The sequence below is a fragment of the Salvelinus sp. IW2-2015 genome, linkage group LG36 (genome assembly GCF_002910315.2).
Source record: "Salvelinus sp. IW2-2015 linkage group LG36, ASM291031v2, whole genome shotgun sequence".
In the NCBI taxonomy this organism is placed as follows: Eukaryota; Metazoa; Chordata; class Actinopteri; order Salmoniformes; family Salmonidae; genus Salvelinus; species Salvelinus sp. IW2-2015.
In genome coordinates this window covers 30,797,644-30,811,203 of record NC_036875.1, presented here as the reverse complement: position 1 = coordinate 30,811,203, position 13,560 = coordinate 30,797,644, and the positions used below count along the sequence as shown (strand labels likewise).

The 13,560-nt window shown below is 41.8% G+C and overlaps 1 protein-coding gene across 1 annotated transcript in view; it reads right to left on the bottom strand.

The window, feature by feature from the left end:
- LOC111959431 (von Willebrand factor C domain-containing protein 2-like) overlaps positions 1–1,581 on the bottom strand; it is a 38,675-nt gene extending 37,094 nt beyond the window's left edge. Inside the window, exon 1 of the mRNA XM_070437647.1 lies at positions 703–1,581. The gene's annotated coding sequence lies outside the window, so the exon portion shown is untranslated. The remainder of the gene's footprint in view (positions 1–702) is intronic.
- Between the last annotated feature and the right edge of the window lie 11,979 nt (positions 1,582–13,560).

Here is a 13,560-nt window from a genome sequence, read left to right as displayed (position 1 = left end):
ACTGTATGAATGTAGGTCCGTTATACTTTCTACACAGTTTTGATTTGGGTTTAGTCATTTTAAATGGGCCGGATTGGCAGTCTTTCTAAATGCAGGTTGTGGGTGAATAAAGATTCATAATGTTGAATATCCCCACTCTGGCTGTATTCCAATAGGTATTACACATCACTTTCCAAGCCAGCATAATGTGATTTGCAGGCCTGATGTAGCATGAAAACCATGAATTTCAGGCCACTGTATTAGGTAAAAATGCGGCCCTCAAAATAAGATCTTATGAAAAAAGTGTTTCAGTGTGTTAATTACGTCTTATGATAACATATTTGCATAGGATCTCATTTGTTGAAGGCCAGGAAATTTTATTTGATGAATGCAACAATCATGTCTCTGTCATTAACAAATACAGTCAAGGTTTGTAGCTTTACAATTCACTGAAAGGCATGGCACTCTGGGAAATATGAAAATAATGCTTATCACACTGTTAATTTAACACTGAAAAGTGTGGACCCATATAGACAATGGACAAGTGTTGATTTAACACTGGATAATGTTCTGTCTATTATTACATTTCTTACATACATTGCAGAATGTCAGTATTTTAAGTAAGAGAACCCCCCAATAAAAACAAGATGTGTTTACAATGAAAAAACACATGAGGTTTTAGGATGAGTTTTACAGTGAATACATTGGGCATTATAGACTCACCGCGTTGAAATGTTCGGTTCCACTAGTTGGAGTCAGGATCAACAGAGATCCAAACCCAGTAGAATGGATTAAACACAGGATCCAATAACTTCCAGATTGACCATTGGATAAAACCAACAGGCTCCAGATAAAAATAGAATCCCCCTTCAGTTGCTGTTGTTGTACGTAAAAGCAGTTAGAAACGACACCATTTTCAGTACGGGTGACTTCGGAGCAGCGCGAGCGATGTGATTTGTACACACAAATCAATCTGATACATGACTCAGACGATCCCTTATTTCCCGTAGATAAGATAACAATAGGTAGTTGATGTGTGAAAAAGAAGCCTTGAATTTTTTTTCACGAAATTATTTTGCCTTCTATTGTTGCCAATAGGCTACTCATAGTCGTCCACGGCAGTGAGAGTAATTTCAATCAACTTCCAAATGCTGCAGGTAGATCAAAAACATAATTATGTATTGTAACATACATCCAGCAGCGAGTGCAATTGGAATAATAGACCCAAACTCTGGAAGATACACCTTTAAGAAGAGAAAAAATWACTAAAAGAAAATAAAGTTAAACCCAGCATCTCCAGTAAAAGTTAAATGTTTCGCCTACTAAAGATATTTAATTTGTCCACACTTTTCCGTGCGCACTCTCCGGGAAGAAGCAGAGAACATGGTAGCCTACCAATCATAGCTTGATGCTCGTTAGTTGAATAAGCTGAAGCGAAAAAGCCCCGATTCAAGTCCTCCGCCTATACCGCCAATTTTGTGAAGAGGAGCGTGCAGAACAGCGGCGCTTTACATCGCCCTTGTGAGTGAGAGGGGACGCATTTGACTTCAGGACCACGGACAGTGGCAGAGGGCACAGCCGCAGACAGCGCTATCTCCAGCACTGTCGCTGTTCAGTCGAGCGTCCCACTGAGCACGCGGAGATTGGAGAGCTTTCCCATCTTGTGTTGCTCCCCAGACCAGCAAGGAAAAAGCGAATGGTTTGGCGCAGCTAGATCACTCTTCAAAGAACTTGAAGTGGCATTTTATTCTATCGATATCCGCCCAAAATGCACTGAATCAATCGAAATAGCTGGATGGGGTTTGCGCTCTTAAATATCACGTGGAGCACTTTTTATTGAAAGCCTCAAAAACAGATAGCACAGTTTCTCTGTGCGCAGACGTGATTTATGCTACTGTAGCCTATGATCTAGATCACACACACATTACCATTCTTGCAGCAATAACTGAAATAGACTTAGAGAAAAGATGCTGTACAATGTGGCGTTATGTTCATTTGCAGAATAGGCTACACAGTAATTTCCTACGATTGAAGATCAGCACAATTCCACATTATACCGTATCTGCTCTACAGAGAACCTAAAGAGGTGCAACATTTTCGAGTGGAGGGGAGAAATAAGAATCTACAGAGCTCAGCTCCCAAGGCATTTGCTTGTACAGTACAGGGGTATGGTTCATGTCTATAATGGATATAACTAAAGGCTCTCTTCTCAGGCTGTCCCTTGGGATCTCTGGCTAACATGGTGTAAAATGTCAAGGGTGGATTAATCTCTGAGTGAAAAACATACTCATGATACCTCACTGGACAAGCAGCCACACAGAGGCATGTACCATGTACACTACTGTAGGATGTTGTGTGTGTGTGCGTGTGCATGTGTGTGTGTGAGAGTACCATGCATGGGTGTGTGTGTGTGTGTGTGAGAGTATGTGAGTAAGTCCATGTGTGTGTGTGTGTGTGAGAGTACGTGAGTAAGTCCATCTGGATGTGTGCGTATGCTTGCCTGCATGTGGTATAATGTTTCTGTGTGTGCTTAGCCTTGTCTCCGTCCTCTCTGTCAGAGTTAGTGCTATGCTTCTTTAAATGGGTCATAAACAACACCTATCAGGGCTAATCAGGATGAATTGTGTCAGAGCCCTGGATGACGTCTTACAGTGATGAATCATTTGCGAACAAACAGCTCTTTTTGACCAGATATCTTTTGGAGAACGAAGGGAACCGAATCAAGAGAGAGAGCCGTTCAATCCCTGATTTGAGTCCCTGATTTGTATACTACTGCTACTGATTTTTGAGCACCATAAAATGATGATCTGTAGAAACATTATAAAAACATTATCTGAAGATGGTAAGTCCTCACTGCAGGAACAATACGTAGTGGGGAGAGAGCCTCATTCTGGTCCACGCAAAATTTAGTCAGGTGAAATGTAGTATTTGAACTAAAATTTCATGATCTGACATAATGGTAGGCAACCCTTTAGGCTTTACATTAGAAATGTGCTATTTTTCATGTCTTTTCATCACATTTTAAGCACCACTGAACCAAGAGCTGTTTGGTAGCCAAATGAATGCCTCATTTAGGTGAGCTGAGCCAAAAGATCTGGCTCACCGAAAAGACTCGGAATACCCATCACTAATGTCATATCCCTGCTCCTTAGTAATTGAAGCATGATTTCTCCCATTTTTAATAGCAACGTGTTAGCTGTTTACCTGTTAGATCACCAACGCAATGTACTCTCTAATTGGCTCCTCACGCACCCCCTCACCCATCACACAAACATGCACACATACGTATGTAGGCAGGCACACAGGCACAAACACATTCACGTACGCTCACACATGCACACAGCATACACAGGCACAAACTTACAAATGCATGCATGCACACACAGGCATGAACACATACACACACACACACACAGACATACAGACACACACACACAGACTTTGAAAGGTTTCACTATAGCAACATATAGATAGGTCATCCTTCTCATTACTGGAGTATCATAGGCACAGCAAGTTCCATAAGATGATCACACACACACACACACACACACACACACACACACACACACACAACACACACACACACACACACACACACACACACACACACAGAAAGAGACTCTGAGCTAAGGCGCTGCTGCTGAAATTCTACATGGGTAATTTCTCGTATTGAATGATTAGTGAGATCCACATGCAGTCACATGGGAAGCTGTGGCCGCTTGGGGAAGTGGGTGTTTGACGTCGTCGTGCGTGATGTGACATGCATCTATATTATATTACAGTGTCAGCTGAAACGTTAACAAGCAAGGACAAGGTTGCACTTGCTCTGATGATAAGAACAATTATCTATTCTGAATGTACAGCATGAAATGTGCTGACCCTGTCTCTCACTAAAATACATTGTTGGCAATATTATCGTATTCTTCTTCATGCATATTGATGCTATCCCTCATGTCTTCATATTCGTCTACACCCGCAAAGCTTATGGACCGGTTTACCGGACACAGTTTACTAAGCCTAGTTCTGATTATAAAAAGTTGAATGGATAATCTCTACTGAAAATCCCTCTTTAGTCTACTGGGAAACCTGCCCTAAGTGTAGTTACCTTACTTACCTTCCTCGTGCCTTTTAGAGTCATGGTTGCCCTCTGTGTTAGCCTCTGAAGATGTTAACGAGACCGGCTCGTGTGACTTCTGAATGAGCTCTCACTCCTCATGACCATGGGCAGGGGCTAGAAGTGCAGCCACAGTCACAGGCTGTGCCATGCTTAGTTCTTAGCTCTGAATCACATCATCTCCCATCTCTAACACTACAGTATATGCTTGTCTGTGACCTGGTTGTATGATTGTATGAAGCCTAGAAACACTGATTGTTTCAATCTGGAGAAAAACAATTCAGCACCATAGTAGCCAAGTCACTTTCCTTTTTATTTTTGTAATTTATTTTTTCACACCAAATACAAACATACACATACGAACAACAATTTACAGACACACACAAACAACTACATCTCCTCTGACCAGATCCGCATGCTCACACCTCCATCCCTAGAGCCTGCATTATTGTTTGCCACATGGCCTTAAATTGTACCAATTCGTTTTCTCAGTCGCCATGCTAATTCAATATTTCAATAACAATTCATTATATTTTTCCATTGTGTTAATGATGGCGGATTAATTGATTTCCAAGTTTTAGTATACGTTTTTTTCAAGATGAGTGATGACAAAAGAATCATCCAGTCAGTTGGGTATCTCACTACACCCCCATATGCCATGTCTTGAAATATGCAGACCGCCAAATTTAAAGTAAGTTGTAGTAATACTTCTGACAGCCAACGTTCTAGCTCTGCCCATAACTTTTGGACTTTATAGCATTCCCAGAAAGCATGGATTATTGAATCATTGTTCATTTTACACTTAAAACATGACTCTGCTGTTGTGCTGTAGAATTTGTGAATTCTGTCTCTTGTATAATAAATTATATAAAAATTATATAAATTAGTTTATACTGGATTAAGCGTACATTTCTGTTAATTCATTAGTTATTCTCCAACTTTCCTTCCATTTTGTGCCAACATCAGTTCTTTTTAACTCTTGGTTCCAATAGTTTATATTTTTTTCTAAGAGATTGTCAGTTGGATATGCTCTTTGCAAGGTTTTGTATATCTTACCTGTCACTTTCCTTTTTAATTGACCATTGAACAGATTCCCAGATTTCACATTTAAGGCAGGACTCCAATTGGGAAGGCATCATGGCATCAAGCCAGAACAAGGTGGATCAATTATTTAGTGACACTGCTGCACACTGGTCCTTATAGGGTTATAAAGTAGGCTAGGTACTGTAGGGTGTGTTGTTTCAGAAAACTAACCACTACTACAGCAAGCCTTGGTCCATTAGCCCTTCACTTTGGCTTGTGGAAACCATGCAACGGATAATACTGTTGTTTACAGCCGAGCAGAAACAAGTGAAGTAGTACCTAAAATAGCTCCATCTCACATGTTAGCATTTATTTTCTCACTGCTGACTTTTCCTTTCTCTAGCTACTTCCAAAAGTGTAATTATTTGCTGCTCCTAAAGCTGCACTTGCTTGACATACTGTAAAAAAAAGATGAGAAAATCACAGACGTCCGTATACTGATGTAGGGGTTGATAATTTTTTGTTATGGCAAATCAAGTCTACAATTTTAAAGTGGAAATCACAAACTTTAGAAGCCTTTTTAAACCTTGAATACAGTAAAGTTTGCATTTGCTACTGTGCATAAAAATTCTCAGCAACAAAAGAGTGATCAAATTAAGAGATCTGTAGGAGCGATTCAAATTCAATTAGCTAATGGAAGAAGCAGCATGCTTCCTCCTGCTCCTTTTCCATTCACAGGGCTTCATTCACAAACTGCAACCAGGCAAGGACTGTAACAATGTTATAATGGTTTAGCCATTAGGTTTACATTTATAGACTGCTATCAGATTTTCTCAGTATTATATTCGGTCACGGCTGTTTACGCTGGCTTAATAAACTGAATGCCAGAGTGGCAGTAAAGGCCCGAGGTATGGCCTGCCTCTACAGCCTTGAGGTATCTATTACGTCAGTCACTGTACAAAGATGTTCTCTTGCATGACATGACAGGCAAAGGGCTGTATGTACAGTTGAAGTCGGAAGTTTACATACACTTAGGTTGGAGTCATTACAACTCATTTTTCAACCACTCCACAAATTTGTTGTTAACAAACTATAGTTTTGGCAAGTCGGTTAGGACATCTACCTTGTGCATGACACAAGTCATTTTCCCCAAAATTGTTTACAGGCGGATTATTTCACTTACAATTCGCTGTATCACAATTCCAGTGGGTCAGAAGTTTACATACACTAAGTTGACTGTGCCTTTAAACAGTTTGGAAAATTCCAGAAAATGATATCATGGCTATAGAAGCTTCTGATAGGCTAATTGACATCATTTGAGTCAATTGGAGGTGTACCTTTAGATGTATTTCAAGGCCGACCTTCAAACTCAGTGCCTCTTTGCTTGACATCATTGGAAAATCAAAAGAAATCAGTCCAGACCTCAGAAAAAATTGTAGACCTCCACAAGTCTGGTTCATCTTTGTGAGCAATTTCCAAATGTCTGAAGGTACCACGTTCATCTGTACAAACAGTAGTACGCAAGTATAAACACCATGGGACCACGCAGCCGTCATACCGCTCAGGAAGGAGACGAGTTCTGTCTCCTAGAGATGAACGTGTAGAAAATGCAAATCAATCCCAGAACAACAGCAAAGGACCTTGTGAAGATACTGGAGGAAACAGGTACAAAAGTATCTATATCCACAGTAAAACGAGTCCTATATCGACATAACCTGAAAGGCCGCTCAGCAAGGAAGAAGCCACTGTTCCAAAACCGCCATAAAAAAGCCAGACTCCACTTTGCAACTGCACATGGGGACAAAGGTCGTAGTTTTTGGAGAAATGTCCTCTTGTCTGATGAAACAAAAATAGAACTGTTTGGTCATAATGACCATCGTTATGTTTGGAGGAAAAAGGGGGATTTTTGCAAACCGAAGAACATCATGTTGTGGAGGTGCTTTGCAGCAGGAGGGACTGGTGCACTTCACAAAATAGATGGCATCATGAGGCAGGGAAATTATGTGGATATATTGAAACAACATCTTCAGACATCAGTCAGGAAGTTAAAGCTTGGTTGCAAATGGGTCTTCCAAATGGACAATAACCCCAAGCATACTTCCAAAGTTGTGGCAAAATGGCTTAAGGACACCAAAGTCCAAGTATTGGAGAGGCCATCACAAAGCCCTGACGTCAATCCTAGAGAAAATTTCTGGGCAGAACTGAAAAAGTGTGTGTGAGCAAGGAGGCCTTTAAACCTGACTCAGTTACACCAGCTCTGTCAGGAGGAATGGGCCAAAATTCACCCAACTTCTTGTGGGAAGCTTGAGGAAGGCCACCAAAATGTTTTGGCCCAAGTTAAACAATTTAAAGGCAACCAAACACTAATTGAGTGTATGTAAACTTCTGACCCACTGGGAATGTGATGAAAGAAATAAAAGCTGAAATAATTCATTGTCTGTACTATTATTCTGACATTTCACATTCTTAAAATAAAGTGGTGATCCTAACTGACCTAAAACAGGGAACTTTCACTCAGATTAAATGTCAGGAATTGTGAAAAACTGTGTTTAAATGTATTTGGCTAAGGTGTATGTTAACTTCCGACCTCAACTGTAAGTTTTTCTTGGGGAAAGTTGTACTTTACAAAGCAAAATCAAAGGTGTACTTTTAACTCTAAAAGTGTTAAATGTACATTATTTTCAGTGAATATAAGATTCCCAAAGAATTGGTGTTAAAATAACTTAAATAAAGTGTGAAAGATTTTATTTTTCCCCGTTCAACTCTTGAAGTGTTCAAATGAACCTGATTGTAGAGTTTGCATAGCTCTGCTCTAGAGTGATATGCAACACCTACAGTGTAAAACATAACACTTGATTTAGATTGAACTGGATTTACTTTGCTTAGTGGTGAAACTCTTATGCTTTCTCAGTGTAAGAAATGAACACCTGTAGTATTACAGTAAATCCTTTGTGCGCGTTGTGCAAAGCCAAATGTGCATATATCTCATGGTGCCTTCTCTTTTTGAGTGAATTGTAGAGTTACCACCCATGACTGTATTTGTTAGTGACAGATACATAGTTATTGAAATCTATAATATGTAGACTTGTGGCTTTCACCAAGTGAATACTTAGGTGAATACCATCATAAAATTTTTACTCTAAGATAGTACAATGCAGATCTCAAAAGGCCTGGGAAATATGATAATGATGTGTGCTGTTTTGATGGGACTGTTTTACTCCCCACTGTGTAAAACAACAACTCTGGATATTAGGCAAACAATAAGGGTTATTTTACACCACTGAGTGTTAATTTCACTTGTACAGAGTGAATTCAACTCCTGAATCAACACTAGAAATGTTACAATGAAAAATAACCACTGACCAATTTTCTGTTTAGGTTTGTCTTTCTTGGGGAAAAGGTGTACTGTGGCACAGGTGGCCGGTGGCACCTTAATTGGGGAGGACGGGCTCAGAGTAATCAATGGTTTTCAAGTGTTTGATACCATTCCATTCCAGTCATTATTATGAACTGTCCTCCACTCAGCAGCCTTCTGTGTACTGTAGGAATGTCTTTCTTTCTTGATGAGTCCTCCTATTTACAATGTGTCTTTGAGGAGGGAATTTCACATGAGAGTAGAGTTCCAGTAAAGTAGACAGTGTTCTTCTTACCGACATATTTGTCCCATTAGACACTGTCTGTGTCTGAAATGGCACCCTATTCACTAGGGACCCTGGTCAAAAGTGGTTCATTAGATAGGGAGTAGGGTACCATTTGGGATACAGTTTCTTGCTGACATATCCTTCCCTTCCAGGATAGTAGACTGTGTCATATCCTTCCCTTCCAGTATAATAGACTGTGTCGTATTACCTTCCCTTCCAGTATAGTAGACTGTGTCATATCCTTCCCTTCCAGTATAAGTAGACTTGTGTCATTATCCCTTCCCTTCCAGTATAGTAGACTGTCATTATCCTTCCCTTCCAGTGTAGTAGACTGTGTCATTATCCTTCCTTCCAGTATAGTAGACTGTGTCATTATCCTTCCCTTCCGTATAGTAGACTGTGTCATTATCCTTCCCTTCCAGTATGTAGACTGTGTCATTATCCTTCCCTTCCAGTTAGTAGACTGTGTCATTACCTTCCCTTACAGTGTAGTAGACAGTGTCATATCCTTCCCTTCCAGTACAGTAGAATGTGTCATATCCTTCCCTTCCAGTACGGTAGACTGTGTCATATTCTTGCCTTCACATTCTTGCCTATAGGCTGTCATTCTTGACGTCGTTGTAATCTTCCCTTGCACTTCAATTGATCCTAACATAATTTCACTGTGACAAATCTACTCCTTGGCAGAGCTGCTGGAATTCCCTTGCTGTTAAGAAAAACTGAGCAAAAATAATGAATCTCTCTCTATAGATTATCCAAATATTTCAGATTAAAAAATGCTTCTGTCAATTAAGCAACCTCATTTTGGTAAATATATCAATGTGAAATCAAATCAAAGTGTATTTGTCACATGCGCTGAATACAACAGGTAGACCTTACAGTGAAATGCTTACTTACAGGCCCTAACCAACAATGCAATATTTAAGTAGAAAATAGGTATTAGGTGAACAATAGATAAGGAAATATAAAGCAACAGTAAAAAGACCGTGAATAATAACAGTAGCGAGGCTATAACAGTAGCGAGGCTATATACAGGCACTGGTTAGTCGGGCTAATTGAGGTAGTATGTACATGTAGATATGATTAAAGTGACTATGCATATATGATGAACAGAGAATAGCAGCAGCGTAAAAGCCGGGCTGGAGGGGATGGGGGGGACACACAATGCAAATAGTCCGGGTAGCCATTTGATGACCTGTTCAGGAGCCTTATGGCTTGGGGGAAAAAGCTGTTGAGAAGCCTTTTGGTCCTAGACTTGGCGCTCCGGTACCGCTTGCCATGTGGTAGTAGAGAGAACAGTCCATGACTGGGGTGGGTGGGGTCTTTGACACCATCAAAGGTGTTGAGGTCCTGGATGGCAGGCACCTTAGCCCCAGTGATGTACTGGGCCGTACGCACTACCCTCTGTAGTGCCTTGTGGTCGGAGGCCAAGCAGTTGCCGTACCAGGCAGTGATGCAACCAGTCAGGAGGCTCTCGATGGTGCAGCTGTAAAATCTTTTGAGGATTTAAGGACCCATGACAAATCTTTTTAGTTTCTTGAGGGGGAATAGGCTTTGTCGTGCCCTCTTCATGACTGTCTTGGTGTGTTTGGACCATTCTAGTTTGTTGGTGATGTGGACACCAAGGAACTTGAAGCTCTCAACCTGCTCCACTACAACCCCATCGATGAGAATGGGGGGGTGCTCGGTCCTCCTTTTCCTGCAGTCCACAATCATCTCCTTAGTCTTGGTTACGTTGAGGGATGGGTTGTTATTCTGGCACCACACGGCCAGGTCTCTGACCTCCTCCCTATAGGTTGTCTCATCGTTGTCGGTGATCAGGCCTACCACTGTTGTGTTGTCTGCAAACTTAATGATGGTGTTGGAGTCGTACCTGGCCACACAGTCGTGGGTGAACAGAGAGTACAGGAGGGGACTGAGCACGCACCCCTGAGGGGCTCCAGTGTTGAGGATCAACGTGGCAGATGTGTTACTACCTACCCTCACCACCGGGGGTGGCCCGTCAGGAAGTCCAGGATCCAGCTGCAGAGGGAGGTGTTTAGTCCCAGGATCCTTAGCTTAGTGATGAGCTTTGAGGGTACTATGATGTTGAACGCTGTAGTTAATGAATAGCATTCTCACGTAGGTGTTCCTTTTATCCAGGTGGGAAAGGGCACAGTGGAGCGCAATAGAGATTGCGCTCCACCTCCATCTGTTTGGGCGGTATTCAAATTGGAGTGGGTTTAGGGTTTCTGGGATAATGGTGTTGATGTGAGCAATTACCAGCCTTTCAAAGCACTTCATGGCTACGGACGTGAGTGCTACAGGTCTGTAGTCATTTAGGCAGGTTATCTTAGCGTTCTTTGGCACAGGGACTATGGTGGTCTGCTTGAAACATATTGGTATTACAGACTCAATCAGGGACATGTTGAAAATATCAGTGAAGACACCTGCCAGTTGGTCAGCACATGCCCGGAGCACACGTTCTGGTCATCTGTCTGGCCCTGCACCCTTGTGAATGTTGACCTGTTTAAAGATCTTCCTCACGTTGGCTACGGAGAGCGTGATCACACAGTCGTCCGAAACAGCTGATCCTCTCATGCATGCCTCAGTGTTACTTGCATCGAAGCAAGCATAGAAGTGATTTAGCTTGTATGGTAGGCTTGTGTCACTGGGCAGCTCGCGGCTGTGCTTCCCTTTGTAGTCTGTAATAGTTTGCAAGCCCTGCCACATAAGACGAGCATCGGAGCCGGTGTAGTACGATTTGATTGGCGCTTTGCCTGTTTGATGGTTCGTCGGAGGGCATAGCAGGATTTCTTATAAGCTTCCGGGTTAGAGTCCCGCACCTTGAAAGCGGCAGCTCTACCCTTTAGCTCAGTGCGAATGTTGCCTGTAATCCATGGCTTCTGGTTGGGGTATGTACGTTTAGTCACTGTGGGAACGATGTCCTCAATGCACTTATTGATAAAGCCAGTGACTGATGTGGTGTACTCCTCAATGCAATCGGAAGAATCCCGGAACATGTTCCAGTTTGTAATGGCAAAGCAGTCCTATAGTTTAGCATCTGCGTCATCTGACCACTTTTTTATTGACCGAGTCACTGGGGCTTCCTGCTTTAATTTTTGCTTGTAAGCAGGAATCAGGAGGATGGAATTGTGGTCAGATTTACCAAATGGAGGGCGAGGGAGAGCTTTGTATGCGTCTCAGTGTGTGGAGTATAGGTGATCTAGAATTTTTTCCCTCTGGTTGCGCATTTAACATGTTGATATAAATGAGTTAATACTGATTTAAGTTTCCCTGCATAAAAGTCTCCGGCCACTAGGAGCGCCGCCTCTGGTTGAGCGGTTTCCTGTTAGCTTATTCCCCTATACAGCTGACTGAGTGCAGTCTTAGTGCCAGCGTCCATCTGTGGTGGTAAATAAAATAATGTGTACACATTATTCATGCATGCAATTAACCCAACTGTTCAATACCTTAGCGTACAATGTCTTGTCATGTCTTTATGCTGCATAGTAATACAATTGATTATCATTATTGTATTCAGTAAATGACGAGTGTACTTTGTGATAAGTGACTTTAATTTCAATATTACTGCAATCATATAGACCTGGCCATTTATTAATTATCATATATGGAAGATATTCCATTTGAATAAATTAAACAATCATGGATGGCTCTGAATTAGAATAGTAATTCAACCCCTGTCTCCCATAGCCTGCTACATTAAAACCTTCCATCCCCTCTCCCCCCTATCCATTTTCTTATGGTCCTGCTGTAGCAGACATATTAAATGGGATACTGAGTCAGCAAATAAAGAGCTGCTCTCTAGCAAGAGGGGAAGTGGCATGGCATGGTATAGTATGCTTCCCAAATAGCACCCTATTCCCTACATAGTGCACTGGTCAAAAGCTGTGCACTATATAGGGAATAGGGTGCCATTTGGGACACAGCCAGAGAATGAACAGGGTTTTGGTTGACTCAGCTCCAGTGTAGTACATGAGAGACTGGGGGGGGTCGAGATAAATCCATGTTCTGGTATCAGTGTCAGTGTGTGTGTGTGTGTGTGTGTGTGTGTGTATGTGTGTGTGTGTTTAACTATTAAACAAACATTTGACCAAATGCGGACATTTTGTTTGTCCCCACAAGGTTTTAAATGCAATTTACGGTTAAGGTTAGAATTTGGTTTTAGGGTTAGGGTTAGAAGCTAGGGTTAGGTTTAGGGTTAGGGTTAAGGTTAGGTTTAGGGGTTAGCGAAAATAGGATTTTGAGTGGCACTGAATTATGTGTCCCCATAAGGTAAGTTATACAAGAATGTGTGTGTGTGTGTTTGTGTGTTTGTGTTTGTGTGTGTGTGTGTGTGTTTGGGAGGGAGGGAGTGTGTGTAGGTGTGTTCAGCTGTAGTGGATCAGAGCCTCCCTCTCTTTAATACTTATTAGTCAGACTAAACTATGTGTAACGACCCCCTGTGGGTGATGGCATTTCCAACTGAGCTGGGCTAGGAGCTCTTATTCCTTCTGCCTCCTTATATCCCAAAGAGCTGTTTCAATCCTTTGTTTTTCTCTGTTTGTTCCGTACCTCCCTCCTTCTCGCAAAGAGTTGTGGCAGTCCTCTGTTTGCTCTTTTCGTTCCGTAACTCCCTCCTTCTCGCAAAGAGCTGTGGCAATCCTCGGGATTTGCTCTGTTCGTTCCGTATCCTCGCTCCTTCTCCCAAAGAGCTGTGGCTAGTAATCTTCGGCTCTGCTCCATCTCTGAAGATTGATGCACTGCTCCATCAGACCTGGCTTCAAATGCTGCTTGAAAAAGTTTAAAATACAGCTGTGCTCA